Genomic DNA, 17,144 nt, shown 5'->3' on the forward strand with positions numbered 1-17,144 from the left:
TATGGGGAAATGCCTGCTGACAAGTGACCCTCTCCCACAATGCGATCTCAAGTCGCAGACCAATGAACGCATGGGGAATACTCTGGACAACCAAGGAAAGTCACGTAGTCGGAGAGAAGTACATCGTGGCAAGAAGGCCCTTCGGCCCATCAGGTCCATGTTGACCATCAAACACCCATTTTTACACTAATCCTACTCTGACCCCATTTTATTCTCCCCACAGTTCCACCTCTCCTTTTTGATTCTACCACTGTGACAATTCACAGTGGCCAATTAACCTACCTGTCTGCACATCTTTTGGGATGTGGGAGGAGGGCTGAGGAAGAGTAGAACTTCATTTCTTCCAACTTCTGCCTCCACTGTCCTCTCCACCTTTCTCATTTTATCTCTATAACAAACTGGAAATTAATGGCAAATCCAACCTAACAAGAGCACTTTATTAAAAGACAGAAATGTTTACATCAGGGCAGTACTTTATTACTGTGGCTCTTTGCACGGAAGCACGTAGACTCCCAGGAAGGTTCCACAGTAACCAATATTGCAATGCTGGTCACACGACCAAATTCTGAAAGAGATGCCAACTATCACTGCAAATGCTAAGTATATTACATCACTGCATAACCCCAGCACACTTCCCTTTGCTCCTGCCAGCTGCAACTGAAGCATCTTGTTTTCGATAACCAGCTGCTTCCTGGCAATGTCTTGGTTGCTTTTCTCCGGAAGCTGGCCAGTGATAGGTTGATGAAGCAACTGTAGGGGTTAAAACTGACGGGTGCTGGATGCTAGATTTAAGGACTGGACAGCTAAAGGAATAACAGCTATTTGCAATATAATAAAAGAGGGAACACTGTTCAGTTTTGAAATGCTCAAAGAGAAGCACTTATTAGAAAAACAAGACTTTTACTGGTATTTACAGATGTGACAGTATGTTAATAGGACAGTTAAAAATGTAACCAAGGCAAGTACATGTCTGATAGAGCTATTTAGAAAAGCGTATAATTCAGGCAACGGTAGTAGAATAATTTCAAGTGTTTATAAGGGTTTGTCAAGGCTTAAAACACATTCCGGAAGGAGGGATAATATAATGATAGCTATATGGACAGGAAAGGAATGGAGGGTTATGGGCTGAGTGCAGATTGGTGGGACTAGGTGAGAGTAATATTTCGGCACGGACTAGAAGGGCCGAGATGGCCTGTTTCCGTGCTGTAATTGTTATATGGTTATAATAATATCTGAGGAAGACTGGACAATAATATGGACGTATGAATGGAAGTGTACCAGTTCACAGAAATGGAGCGAGTTCTGGTGGAAAAACTTGATAAGATATTTTATTACACCCTCTCAGAAATCCCATTATAATCGTAACTCCCCTGCTTGCTGGAGAAATTATGGAAATCAAAATGCAAACCATTATCATATTTTCTGGGAATGCCCCATTATCAAAGACTATTGGAGTGGGATACATAATGCCTTACAAGACATCTGTAAATGTGAAATACCCTTAGAGAGTAAGACCATATATTTTGGGTATATACCTCAAGAATGGTTGAAAAGAGATAAATATTTAATGAATGTACTACTGGAGGCTGGTAAAAAGACCCTTACCAGGAAATGATTATCCCAGGAGAGCCCAACTTTAAATGTATGGATGGACATTACAATGGACATTTACAAAACGGAGAAGATAACAGCATCTGTTAATCATAAGTTGAAACAATTGTATTCATACTGGAAAAAATGGTTTAACTACATAACACCTCATAGGCCTGATTTTATTCTCACAAGTCAATGAATATGTTGTTTAAAAAAATCACTTCCTACTCTGTACATAGTTTTCTTAGTAGTAGTCATAGTCATAGTCATACTTTATTGATCTCAGGGAAATTGGTTTTCGTTACAGTTGCACCGTAAATAATTAAATAGTAATAAAACCATAAATACTTAAATAGTAATATGTAAATTATGCCAGGAAGTACGTCCAGGACCAGCCTATTGGCTCAGGGTGTCTGACCCTCCAAGGGAGGAGTTGTAAAGTTTGATGGCCACAGGCAGGAATGACTTCCTATGACACTCTGTGTTGCATCTCGGTGGAATGAGTCTCTGGCTGAATGTACTCCTGTGCCCACCCAGTACATTATGTAATGGATGGGAGACATTGTCCAAGATGGCATGCAACTTGGACAGCATCTTCTTTTCAGACACCACCGTCAGAGAGTCCAGTTCCATCCCCACAACATCACTGGCCTTACGAATGAGTTTGTTGATTCTGTTGGTGTCTGCTACCCTCAGCCTGCTGCCCCAGCACACAACAGCAAACATGATCGCACTGGCCACCACAGACTCGTAGAACATCCTCAGCATCGTCTGGCAGGTGTTAAAGGACCTCAGTCTCCTCAGGAAATAGAGACTGCTCTGAGCCTTCTTGTAGACAGCCTCAGTGTTTCTTCTTTCGATTGTTCTTCCTTTCCTCTCCTTTCTATAAGTGTATACCTCAGATAAATATTATGTGGAGATTTGTGACAAATATGATTATTTGATATGTATGTACAGTATCTGAAATACATCTTATGGAAATGTTCGTTTGATGATTAAATTCAATAAAAAATAAATTACAAAAAAAAACCTGACGGTTGCTTTTCCCCGCTGGTCCCAAGCACACCAGCATACATTCGTTCACTTTCCCGTCTGGGTGGTAAAGCCTCAGTTACTGCGCGTCACTCAGCCATTAAGGTTGACAGAGCCTGCAGTCTCACCAGAAAAGGATCCCTGAGGTAATTCTCCGCAACTTCCGCCATCTCCGACAGGATGCTACCACCAAGCACATCGTTCCCTTCCCCCCTCCTCCCCCGCCACTTTCCAATTTCCTCAGGGATCACTCCCTATGTAACTCCCTTGTCCATTCGTCCCTCCCCACTGATCTCCCTCCTGGCACTTATCCTTGCAACTGGACCCGAGGGCCACACCTGCCCTTACACCTCCTCCCTCACCACCTTTCAGGGTCCCAAGCAGTCTTTACAGGTGAGGCAGCAATTCACCTGTGAGTCTGTTGGGGTCACCTACAGTATCCAGTGTTCCTGGTGCGGCCTTCTGTATATTGGTGAGACACGACATAGATTGAGAGACTGCTTCATATAAGCACCTATGCTCTGTCCACCACAAAAAGTGGGATTTCCTGGTGGCCACCCATTTTAATTCTACTTCCCATTCCCATTCTGACAGGTCAGTCCACGGCCTTTTCTACTGCCACGATGAGGCCACACTCAGGTTGGAGGAACAACACTTTATATTCTGCCTGGGTAGCCTCCAACCTGATGGGCACGAACATCAATTTCTCGAACTTCTGATAATTGCCCCTCCCTTCACCATTCCTCATTTTTGCTCCCTTCTCACACCTCTTTGTACCTGCCCATCACCTCCCTCTGGTGTGCCTCTCCCTTCCTTTCCTCCCATGGTCTTCTGTGCTTTCCTATCAGATTCTCCCTTCTCCAGCCCTTTATCTCTTTCACCAATCAACCTCTTAGCTCTTCACCCACTCCTCCTCTTCTCAGTTTCACCTATCACCTGCCACCTTGTAGTTCTTCTCCTGCCCCACCTTATTCTGACTTCTCCCCATCTTTTCCAGTCTTGATGAAGGGTCTCAGCCTGAAATTTTAACTGTTTACTCTTTTCCATTAACGCTGCCTGGCCTGCTAAGTTCCTCCAGCATTTTGTCTGTGTAGCCATGAGGTAATGTTGCAGCTCTATAAAACTTTGGTTCGTCCACATTCGGAATATTGTGTTCGCCTCTGTGTAAAACGGATGTGGAAGCTTTAGAAAGGGTGCAGAGGAGATTTATCAGGATGCATCCTGGATTAAAGAGACTGCCTTTTGATCGTTAGTGGGTTTGCTCTGCTACAGAGAGGGGTGACTGTCTTTTGATCGTTAGTGGGTTCGCTCTGCAACAGAGAGGGGTGACTGCCTTTTGATCGCTGGTGGGTTCGCTCTGCTACAGAGAGGGGTGACTGCCATTTGATTGTTAGTGGGTTTGCTTTGCTACAGAGAGGGGTGACTGCCTTTTGATCATTGCTGGGTTCGCTCCGCTACAGAGAGGGGTGACTGCCTTTTGATCGCTGGTGGGTTCGCTCTGCTACAGAGAGGGGTGACTGCCTTTTGATCGCTGGTGGGGTTGCTCTGTTACAGAGAGGGGTGACTGCCTTTTGATTGTTGGTGGGTTCGCTCTACTACGGAGAGGGGTGACTGCCTTTTGATTGCTGGTGGGGTCGCTCTGCTACAGAGAGGGGTGATGCCTTTTGATCGTTAGTGGGTTCGCTCTGCTACAGAGAGGGTGACTGCCTTTTGATCATTGCTGGGTTCACTCCGTTAAAGAGAGGGGTGACTGCCTTTTGATCGCTGGTGGGTTCGCTCTGCTACAGAGAGGGGTGACTGCCTTTTGATCGCTGGTGGGATTGCTCTGTTACAGAGGGGTGACTGCCTTTTGATTGCTGGTGGGTTCGCTCTACTACGGAGAGGGGTGACTGCCTTTTGATCGCTGGTGGGGTCGCTCTGCTACAGGGAGGGGTGACTGCCTTTTGATCGCTGGTGGGTTCGCTCTACGACGGAGAGGGGTGACTGTCTTTTGATCGCTGGTGGGGTCGCTCTGCTACAGAGAGGGGTGACTGCCTTTTGATCATTGGTGGGTTCGCTCTGCTACAGAGAGGGGTGACTGCCTTTTGATCTGGTGCGGTTGCTCTGTTACAGCGAGGGGTGACTGCCTTTTGATCGCTGGTGGGGTTGCTCTGTTACAGAGAGGGGTGACTGCCTTTTGATCGCTGGTGGGGTTGCTCTGTTACAGAGAGGGGTGACTGCCTTTTGATCGCTGGTGGGTTCGCTCTACTACGGAGGGGGTGACTGCCTTTTGATCGCTGGTGAGTTCGCTCTACTACGGAGAGGGGTGACTGCCTTTTGATCATTGGTGGGTTTGCTCTGCTACAGAGAGGGGTGACTGCCTTTTGAACATTGCTGGGTTCGCTCTGCTACAGAGAGGGGTGTCTGCCTTTTGATCACTGGTGGGGTTGCTCTGTTACAGAGAGGGGTGACTGCCTTTTGATCGCTGGTGGGTTCGCTCTACTACGGAGAGGGGTGACTGCCTTTTGATCGTTGGTGGGGTTGCTCTGCTACAGAGAAGGGTGACTGCCTTTTGATCGCTGGTGGGGTTGCTCTGTTACAGAGAGGGGTGACTGCCTTTTGATCGCTGGTGGGTTCACTCTACTATGGAGAGGGGTGACTGCGTTTTGATCGCTGGTGGGTTCGCTCTACTACGGAGAGGGGTGACTGCCTTTTGATCGCTGGTGGGTTCGCTCTACTACAGAGAGGGAAAGGCTTGCCGCTGTGCCTGGAGAATGTTACCCAGGTTTCCTGCATTTTGTATATGGACTTAAACCATAGGCTTTTTTCAGACTTACAGATGTTTATATTTTGTGTTTTTCACCTGATCTTTCTCATTCTTTTTGTGTGTGGGGGAGGAGGATTTGGGGGGTCAATGTACCTGTTCTGCTTTTGTTCATTTTTTGTGCGTGGAGGAGAGATTTGTGGGGGTAGGGGTTGATGATTGTGGTGCCATTCTTTTCGTTCTTGGTTTCCTGGCTATCTAGAGAAGATGAATTTCAGAGTTGTATACCTTGATCATGAATGAACCTTTGAACCTTTGAATGACTTTTGAGGATAGGTTAAACAAGCTAGGGTTTTTTCTCTTTGGAACGAAGGAGGATGAGAAGTGGCTTGATAGAGGTGTACAAACTGAGAAGGTGCATAGATTGAGAGTATAGCAAGCGATATTTCTGCAGGGCAGAAATGGCTAATATGAGGAGGCATGACTTTTAAGGTGATTGGTGGAAAATTAAGAAGGGATGCCAGGGGGAAGTTTTTTTACAGAGAGAGCGTAAAGTATGTGGAACACTCTGCCAGGGGTGGTGGTAGAGGCAGATGCATTAGAGCTTTTAAGAAACTCTTAGAAAGGCACATGGATGACACAAGAATGGAAGACAGTGTTGGAGGGAAGGTTACACTGAAATTCGGGTTAGTTAAGAGATCAGCACAACATCATGGGCCGAAGGGTCTGAACTATGCAACAGTATTCTATGTTCCAAGAAACAACTTGATTCCAGATATATATGTACACTTAAAAATATACATCTCAGTCAATGGAGCTCATTTCTAAAAACTGTTTCCCTCCTCTGTGTCCTAAAGCTAATTTCAAAATTACACACATGTTGGTCTGAGAGAAAATTCACTAGGGTGTTTCTGGGGCAATGTGCTATTTTGATCTGACTTTGGCTGGATACTGATGCAAATTTTTCTATGAATAATGATAGAAGAAAGCTCCTTATTTATTCCCATCTCTTGTAGCTCCTCTCTTTTACTACTAGCATGTTCCTGAATTCATAACTTCTGCTCTTGGCCATTCTGACAGTTTTGGAGAGGTTATTGACTGCGTAATCCATTCTGAAATAGTCACATGTTATTAATTCTTAAAGCAGAGAACAACAGCTCTGTTGTCCATTTGCCTTCTGCTCTGCAGTTCCTCTGAGTTCTGTTTCAGTCATAGCCTGATGAATTACCATGCTTGGTTGTCAAATTTTACTTTAAGGCACACTTTATCTAAAACAAAACACTTAGTTGTACATAATAAAGTGTGGACTGACATTTGGTATCACAACGAACTGGAATCCTATGTGATATCACTCAGTTTACAGAGGAGAGAAACCCAGAAGGGAGTCCTAAGAAGTCTTCTATGGTAGGGGAGGGTGCAGCCTCAAAATAGAGGAGTGTCCTTTTAGAATGGAGATGAGGAGGAATTTCTTTAGCCAGCGAGTGGTGAATCTGTGGAATTCGTTGCCACAGGCAGCTGTGGAGGCCAAGTCTTTATGTAGAGTTAAGGCAGAGGTTGATAGATTCTTAATTAGTCAGGGCATGAAGGGATATGGGGAAGGCAGAAGATTGGGGCTGAGAGGGAAAATGGATCATCCATGATGAAATGGCAGGGCAGACTCGATGGACTGAATGGCCAAATTCTGCCCCTATATCTTATGGTTTTATGGTAAGGGAATTCATGGGGGAGAGAGGCAAAGCAGGAAGCGGAGGTTGGAGGAGCAGAGAGCAACATAAATAACAGCAGAAACAAACAAAGGAGGGAAAAATACAAAAAAGGCAAAATTTAAAAGGTGCCTTGTTTAAATGCATACAGTCCTCAGGAGAAGATAGCTAAATTAATGGCGCAAGTAGATTATCTAGTTGTCAAATGGGAAGGGTGGCTACAGGGTGACTGAAACTGGGATGTTCAAGGAGATTTGGCATTTAGAAAGGCACCAAAAAGGATAAAAGATAAAAATTGGAAAATGCAGAAGATATATGCAGTTGGTTATGCAACACTTGTGGAAAGAGAAACAGAAACACAAGAGATTCTGCAGATATTGGAAATTCAGAGGAACAAACACAAAATATCCAACACAGAAGTCTGGATTTCCCAGTAGTCACCCATTTTAATTCTACTTCCAAGTCCTGATCAAACATGTTTGTCCATGGCCTCCTCTACTGCCATGATGAGGCCACTTCTGGGTTGGAGGAGCAACACCTCATATTCCGTCTGGGTAGATGCCAACCTGACGGCATGAACATCGATTTCTCTAACTTTTGGTTAATTTCTTCCCTCTCCCCTCCTCTCTTTTTCTATTCCCCATTCTGGCTCCCCTTTTACAGACATCCCACTCTGCAAAAACTCATTTCATGGAGGTAGCACCATCAATTTGCGGGAGACTTCTGGGAGAGGTGGGATGTCTGCAATAGAGCAGCTCGTTGGCAGCTGACCAGCTAGCTTAAGTAACGTTAGCTACGCTAATGAACAAATGACACCTGTTAAACTCACCTCAACACGTCTTTTACAGTCTTAACCCACCATGGGCAATAGAAAAGTCACTGTTGCAAACAGTGCAGCGAGAAACACTGTCATTATTTTGACCCCTATTAGGCAGGGGTACACTTTAGTGTAGTCTGGGGTGACGTACGTTTTATATATTTTTTGGAACACTCTGCCATGGCGCGCTCTCTCTCTCTCTCTCTCTCTCGTGGTCGCTCGCGCGCTCTCAAGCACTCTCACTTGCTTGCTCTCTCGCTCGCTCTCCCTCTCTCGCTTGCTTTCTCTCTCGCTCTCTCTCGCGCGCGCACTCTCTCTCTCGTGGTCGATCTCACGCTCTCTCTTGCTTTCTCTCGCTCGCTCTCAAAAAAATTGATTTCCGGGATATTGTATATAATTTGCGGGCACCAGGGAGCCACTATTAATATGTGGGAGACTCCCGGAACTTCCGGGAGAGGTGGGATGTCTGCTTTCACCCTTTCTCATCTACTCACCTGACAATTACCTCCCTCTGGTGTCTCTGCTCTTCTCCTTTCTCTCCTCCCCTTTCAGATTTATTCTTATTCAGTCCTTTACATTTTCCATCTATCACCTTCCAAAGTCAAATCAAAGTAAAGTTATCACCAAGGTACATATATATCACCGTAAGAGACCCTGAGATTTATTTTCTTGCGGGCATTCACAGTAAATACAAAGCAACAGAACAGAATCAATGAAAAACTGCCCACGACAGAGACAAGCAACCAATGTGCAAAAGACAACAAACTGCAAATGCAACAAGAAAAGAAACAAAATAATAATAATGAATATATAAGAAATAACTATGACACTTTCTCACTGCATGATCCCTCCCCACCCACCTACCTTCCCCCTCTCCTGGTTTAACTATCACCTATCACCTGTCAGCTTGTGCCCTTTCCCCTCCCCCACCTTTTTATTCTGACTTCTTCCCCCTTCCTTTCGAACCCTGATGTAGGACCTTGGCTCGAAATGTTGGCTGCTCATTCCTCTCCAAAAAGCAACAGAATGTAACTTTCAGGTAGAAGACCAGGCATTAGATTATTTTATCAGTTCTGATGTTGGGTCTTCACATGAAATGTTAACTCTGTTTCTCTTTAGGTAGATGCCACTTGACTGCTAGGTGTTTACAAAATTTTCTGAAACAATTTCAGCTTTCTAGCATCTTTAGTTTGCTTGATTTTCCATAAGGATAAGGAGGCAGGATATTGGTAGGAATGAGGCAATTCAGTCAGAAACTAGGGTCTTAAATTTAAATAATGGAAATTGAAAGTTAGGAAAACACATTGAGTGCAGTATGGTGGACAGGCAATGGCCAATGTCCAAAGAAATAAAGCATAGCTTGCAGAAATATCATATCCCTTTAAGGCATAAATACTCACAAAGAAATATTGTGAAACCATGACTGACATGAATATTCAGAGATTGTATTAAATCCAAAGAAGAGACCTAAAGAGTTGTTAGATACAATAGAGATCCTGAGGATTAAGAGCTTATGGAACTCAGGAAAGGACAAATAAGTTGATAAGGAAAGGCAAGGTTAAATATACTTTATACTTTATTGTCGCCAAACTATTGATACTAGAACGTACAATCATCATAGCGATATTTGATTCTGCGCTTCACGATCCCTGGAGTACAAATCAACAGTAAATATTTTTAAAAATTTTAATTACAAATCATTAACAGAAAATAGAAAATGGAAAGTAAGGTAGTGCAAAAAAACCGAGAGGCAGGTCTGGATATTTGGAGGGTACGGCCCAGATCCCCGGGTCAGGATCCGTTCAGCAGTCTTATCACAGTTGGAAAGAAGCTGTTCCCAAATCTGGCCGTACGAGTCTTCAAGCTCCTGAGCCTTCTCCCGGAGGGAAGAGGGACAAAAAGTGTGTCGGCTGGGTGGGTCGTGTCCTTGATTATCCTGGCAGCACTGCTCCGACAGCGTGCGGTGTAAAGTGAGTCCGAGGATGGAAGATTGGTTTGTGTGATGTGCTGCACCGTGTTCACAATCTTCTGCAGCTTCTTCCAGTCTTGGGCAGGACAACTTCCATACCAGGTTGTGACGCACCCTAGAAGAATGCATTATACGGTGCATCTATAAAAATTAGTGAGGGTTTTAGGGGACAGGCCTAATGGGATAAATAAATATGGGAGTAAATGGACAAGAAACATAAAACTTGACCATAACGGTATGTAAAAGGGAAAGACTGAACAGTTCTAGATAATTATTTAGTGGAACTTGTAGTAATTTGTGCACTTTGCTGCCACAAAACAACAAACGCTATGACATAATAAATTAGGTTAGTGATAATAAACCTGATTTGGATTCTGAGGATATATCTAGGTTTCTTATAGATGAGGATGGGAAATTTTATTTACAATGGAGATTAAGAAAATGGCAGTGGCATTAATTAAATTTTAGTGTATGCCTTCACCGAAAAAATCTAACAGAAATATGAGAGAATCAAGGTTTAGAGAGAATGGAGAATTAAAGGAATTTTATGTATAAAATAAACTAGAAAAGTTGGTGAGACCAAAACCTAATAAATTCCAATGACCTCATAATCTACATCCCAGAGTTTTTAAGGAAGTGACTAAAGAGATGTGAGTGTTCTAATTATCATCTTTCAAAATTATACAGTAAGTACCTCATAAAGAGGCCTCTGAGCGTAAGTCTATATTTTCCTCTCTCCAGATCTGCCGCCTGACCTGCCGAATAGTTACAGTTCCGTTTTATTTTTAAAGTCCCCACTTTCAGGGTCATCTGTTCCCTTTCCTGCAAAGGAATTTCAACTTAAAATTCATGCAGTACATCTGTAGGTTTAAAAAAAAGGGCCAGGAATCCAGTCAGTCAGCATGCCTGTTATGTGAAATTCATTATCTGAAATGACATCATGTCTGAGGCCTGCCGAGTTTAAGGAAAAATGTGATTTTGTCTGCAGAGACTTGCGGGAGGAAGAGATCACTCTGTGACCACAATTACATAGTTTCACACAGTGAAAACATTTGTAAGAATATTAAGGATAAGAGAACATTCCTACAGCAGCCCAACATGTAATTGAGTGGATAAAAAAAATCTGCTAGCTGCTTGCTATTTTACTTGTTTTCTTTACTTCTGTTTTACTGCTGTTTTCTGAGCACCCTTTAAGCATTAAAATGAGCTTCACCATCCAGCACCAGCATGACCCAGGGGGCCACTAATGATCAGTTAGGTTAATGGTTCGCATGGGCTTGCATTCCCTTCTACAGACGAGATTAAGAGATGAGTTAATTGAAGTGTTTATGAGTGGTGCAGAGGTTCGGCAGTAGTACAACAGCCTCTTGGCTCCTGGTTTGACCCTGACCTTGGATCTTGTCTGTTTGAGGCTGCTCTAGTTTCCTTTCACATTCCATGTGGATAGTTTGCCCATATTTGGTAAATTAATACACTTTGTAAATCAACCAGTGCAAAAGGCTAGTGGAACATGATGAGCATGTGAGGGAACGGGTACAGAGGAGCATTATGAAAACTATCCCGGGAAAGAAAGGGTTAACATATGAGGAGCACTTGATAGCGCTGGGCCGGTACTCTGGAGCTCAGAAGAATAAGGAGAGATGCCGTCGAAAGCTACTAAAGATTGAAAGGCCTCCACAGAGCAGACTTGCAGTGTATGTTTCCAGTAGTGGGAGAGTCCAGGAACAGAGAGCGCAGCCTCAGAATAGAACAGAGATGAGGAGGAATTTCTTTAGGCGGAGGGTGGTGAACCTGTGAAATTCATTGCCCTAGCATAGGAGAGGTTCCAGAGAATGATCCTGGGAATGACAGGGTTAACGTAAGAGGTGTGCCTGATGGCTCTGGGCCTGTACTCACTGGTTTGGAAGAATGAAGATGGATCTCCTTGAAATCTATCCCATACAAAAGGCCTACGTAATGTGGACGTGGAGAGGAAGTTCCTTATAGTGGAGGAGCCTCAAACCAGAGGACACAGTCTCTGAATAGAAGGACATCCCTTTAGAACAGACACAAGGAGAATTTCTTTATCCAGAGGGGGGTGATTCTGTGGAATTCATTACCTCGGATGGCTATGGAGGCCACGTCATTGGGTATATTTGAAGCAGAGGCTGGGAGGTTCTTGATTGGTAAGGACATCAGAGGTTACTGGGAGAAGGCAGGAGAATGGGGTTGAAAAAGGAATAAATCATCCATAATCAGATGGCAGAACAGAGATGATGTACTAAATGGCCTAACTGTGGAATGCTCTGCCTCAGAAGGCAGAGGAGGCCAATTCTCTGGATGCTTTCAAGAAAGAGTTAGATAGAGCTCTTAATGATAGCGGAGTCAAGGAATATGGGGAGAAGGCAGGAACAGGGTACTGATTGTGGATGATCAGCCGTGATCACAGTGAATGGCGGTGCTGGCTCGAAGGGCTGAATGGCCTACTCCTGCATCTATTGTCTATTGTCTATTATCTACCTCTGTTCCTATGTGTTTGCTGTGTTTTATGTGACTGTGCGTGTAGGCTTAGACTTGGTAGTATCAGAACCACGGGCTCTGCCATGGCGTCTGGGCGCCCATCGCAGGCGGGCAGCTGAAAGGGATCTGTAATCACGCTTGAGACTCTGCACATTCCAGTCAGTTAGTATTTCTTTGTAGTTGTATTTAACTCCCTTCCTTTCATTTCAGACCGTATCATAACATTGGCAAAGCTCCCTGCCTACCTTAGTCAACGTTCCGGGAAAGAAGATTCAAATTTTGATTGGAGTGATGCTAGTTTAGTATCACGTTACTGCTTCCAAGCTGCAGTGATGGTGTTAGATTTTAGTTTGAGTTTTAGTTAGTGGCCCTGTTAGCCTAGCATTTATTATTTTCCCTCATCTAATTCATTTATTTATTATCTTTATTGAGGTACAGCACAGAATAGGGCCTTCTAGCCCTCTGAGCCACAGTGCCATCCAGCAATCCCCCAATTTAATATTTGCCTCATCACGGGACAATTTACGATGACCAATTAACTGGTCGACTGATACATCTTTGGACTCTGGGAGGAGGCCCATGCGGTCACGGGGAGAACGTACAAACTCCTTGCAGGCAGCGGTGGGAATCGAACCCAGGTCTGTGGGTACTGTAAAGCATCGTGCTAACCACTACGCGACCATACCATCCTTCTGTTCTGTACAGTTCTTATTAAAACTCAATGACCCGTTCAGTCTGCCAATGTATCTCTCCCTCTGCGCTCTGCCATCCTCGAACACCATGTCAGATAGGCTAAATGAGAAAGTCGGTGATTAGAGGGTAGATGGAGAGAGATCATATTCTATGGTGGGGAAGTCCTGAACAAAGAGGTGTGTCTTTAAAATTGAAGATAGCTAGGAAGTGATGCCAGGCAACATCTTCAAAAGAGTATTAGTAAATATCATGAATCCTCAATCAAAAAAATTCAATGTTTATATTTTTGTTAAGCACAGAAACAATGCAGGCGGGTGGGAATTACTCCAAATGATCCAATTGAATTGCTCAAGGGATTAAAGGTCCAGTCTCGAACCTATTTCCTTTCCTTGGCTGTGCCAGAGGAGCAATGCTGTACAAAAGACAGAGCTGGGGTTAAGGTTTCAAAGAAGTATAAGGCCATAAGACATACTGTAGGAGCTGGGTTAGGCCATTTGGCCCATCGATTCTGCTCCACCATTTCTCCATGGTTGATCCAATTTTCCCTCTCAGTCCCAATCTCCCGCCTTCTCTCCATATCCCTTCATACCCCGACCAATCAAGAATCTATCTGCCCCTGCCTTAAATAAACATAAAGACCTGGCCTCCACGGCTGCCTGTGGAAACAGATTCCACAGATTCACCACTCTCTGGCAAAAGAAATACCTCCTCAACTCCGTTCTAAAAGAACACCCCAATATTCTGAGGCTGTGTCCTCTGGTCTTAGACTTGTAACTGTTCTACAAGTTGATCCACCTTATTCCATATACTGCACATATTCAAATATAACACATTCAGTCCTGTATTCACGCTTTTCATTTTGTCCACCTTTTACTTTGCAACTCATCCAGTTGACCGCAATATTGCCCTATCATCAGCCTGTCCTTACTAGGAGTCTTACTGCAGATTACCTCTATTTGTAAACCAACAACCTCATCTTCAGCACTATCACTCCAGTTCCCTTCTCCCTGCCAAATAAGATTAAACCCACCAGAACAACTCTAGCCAACCTGCCAGCAAGGATATTGGACCCCTCTGGTTAAGGTATAACGCCCATCCCTTTTGTACAGGTAACACATTTCCCAGAGGAGTTCCCAATGATCCATAATTCTGAACGCCTGCCCCCTGCACCAGTCCCTCAACCAGGCATTCCCCTGCCAAATCATTCTATTCTTACCCTCTCACTGCATGTGGTAGCACCACCCACTCGAACGGCACTCGGGCAAAAGGCAGAGTGATGTCCGTCTTTGCAGGAGCAGGCATGGTGGTCAGGATTGGAGTTTGAACAGGTGCACGGCAGGTGGATGATGGCATAGGAGATGATGTTTCCATTTGACAAAATCCAGAAGCTGAGGGCACAGCCTCAGAATGAAAGGACAGTCCTTTAGAACTGAGATGATGAGGATTAATTTTCAGCCAGAGAGTGGTGAATCTATCGAATTCATTGCCACAGAGATCTATGGAGGCCAAGTCATTAACTGTACTGTAAACAGAAACTTAGGCCTTTGATTTGTAAGGAATTAAGAGTTATGGGGAGAATGGGGTTGGAAAAACAATTAGCCACTTTCAATGGTGGTACAGACTCAATGGCCCAAATTATTTAATCCTCCTCCTATACCAAATGGTCTTTTGGGTTTGAGGAGTGTTACAAGAGCCGGTTGTGAACCTGTCCCATTTCCTGAGGGATGTTCCTCAGCTAGCATTTCCCTCCCTATAGGAGTCAGGCTAACCACAGCTCTTGATTTCTAACTACTTGGCAGCCCAACATAGTCACTGTCCAATCCATGGGGCCACTGTGTAGACGAGTGATGTGCTCTTGGCCATGTCCAATGTGAATCACCATGTACTCTGGAGTGGGCAGGCACGTTCCTAAAAGCCGATCATATTCTGTGGCTTCTCACTTACGGCAGTGGTGTCAACATCTGCGTTGTCAGCAATCTTCCACCAGACATGTCGACACCAGCAGCATCAATACCAGCTAAGCAAGATGCCACCTGCAAGTGTGGACAAGCTCCTTTTTACCAGCCAACGTTATGCTGAGCCAGACATAAACACACATGTCAATGTCAAAATGATCCTGAAGTTGGAAGCCAAAATTTTCTAAGACGCCAGGATTAGACACTTTCTAAGTATTAGTATTAATATCAGAGTATTGAAAGATTGGCTGCATTTGAGCAAAGGGGAATTAAAATAGAAGAATATTAGCGTTAAGAAACTGGACCAACAAAAATAATACTGGTCTATGAATCAGCTTTAGAAACCATAGCTTTGACTAGCGAACTCAGAGGGTAAGCTCCTGTATCTAGGATGCCATCAGTGTAATAAATGCTCTTGTGTATAAAGAGCAGAGCTGCTTATAGTTATTGATTATATGTATATTGAGGTAAGGTCATTTATAAAAGGAACCTAGCTATAGGGTTTTTTAAATTAGTGTCAAAAACAGAACCCTGGAAGACATTAGCTAGACACATGAACATGCAGGGAATGGAGGAGTACAGATCATCTGCAGTCAAAATGCAATATGCAGGTAGATTGGAAAAATCAGGTTGGTGCTGGATACCAAGAGGGGAAATTTCTAGAATGCCTATGAGATGGCTTTTTAGAGCAGCTCATGGTTGAGCTCAGTAGGGGATCAAATATTCTGGATAGGGTGTTGTGCAATGAACCAGAATTGATTAGAGAGCTAATTTGAGAGGTAAAAGAACCCTTAGGGAAAATGATCCTAATATGATCAAATTCACCCTGAAATTTGAGAAGGAGAAGCTAAAGTCAGATGTATCAGTATTACAGTGGAGTAAAAGGAATTACAGAGGCATGAGAGAGGGGTCAGCCAGAACTGATTGGAAAAGAACACTGGCAGGGATGATGGCAGAGCAGCAATGGCTGGAATTTCTGGAAGCAATTTGGGAGGCACCGGTTGTATATATCCCAAAGAGGAAGAAGTGTTCTAAAGGCAAGATGAAGTCAAAGCCAACATAAAAGCCAGAGAGAGAGCATATAATAGAACAAAAAATAGTGGGAAATTAGAGGATTGGGAAGCTTTGAAATACTGGCAGAAGGCAACTAAAAAAAATCATTAAGAAGGTGAAGATGGAATGCAAAAGTAAGCTAGCCAATAATATTAAAGAAGATACCAAAAGTTTCTTCAGATACATAGAAGTTTAAAAGAGAGGTGAGAGTAGATATTAGACTGCTGGAAAACAATGCTGGAGGGGTGATAGTGGAGTAGAAGGAAATGGCGGTCGAACCGTGTAAATATTTTGCATCAGTCTTCACTGTGGAAGACACTAGCAGTATGGTGGAAGTTCCAGGTGTCAGAGGTCATGAAGTATGTAAAGTTACATTTACTAGGGAGAAGGTTCTTGGGAAACTGAAAGGTCTGAAGGTAGGTAAGCCACCTGGATTGGATTGTGTACGCCCCAAGATTGTGAAAGAGGTGACTGAAGAGATGTGGAGGCATTAGTAATGATCTTCAAGAATCACTAGATTCTAGAACAGTTCCAGAAGACTGGAAAATTGCAAATGACACTTCACTCTTCAAGGAGGGATAGAGGCAGAAGAAAGGAAATTATAGGCCAGTTAGATTGACCTCAGTGGTTGAGAAGATGCTAGAGTCGATTGTTAAGGATGTGGTTTTGGGGTACTTGGACATGATAAAATAGTCAGCATGGTTTCCTCAAAGGACAATTTTGCCTGACAAATCAGTTGGAACTCTTTGAAGAAATAATGAGCAGGAAAGACAAATGAGAATCAGTTGATGTTGTGTATTTGGATTTTCTAAAGGACTTTCACAAGGTGCCATACATGGGGCTACTTAACCACATGGAAGATTCTAGCATGGATAAAGCAGTGGCTGATTGGCAGGAGGCAAAGAGCGGGAATGGCTGCCGGTGACTAGTGGTTTTCCACAGGGGTCTATGTTGGGGCCGATTCTTTTTGCATTATATGTTAGTGATTTGGATGATGGAATTGATGGCTTTGTTGCAAAGTTTGCAGACAATATAAAGATAGTGGAGGGGCAGGTAGTTTTGAGGAAGTAGAGAGGCTACAGAAGGA

The sequence above is a fragment of the Mobula hypostoma genome, chromosome 13 (assembly GCF_963921235.1).
Source record: "Mobula hypostoma chromosome 13, sMobHyp1.1, whole genome shotgun sequence".
Taxonomy (NCBI): domain Eukaryota; kingdom Metazoa; phylum Chordata; class Chondrichthyes; order Myliobatiformes; family Myliobatidae; genus Mobula; species Mobula hypostoma.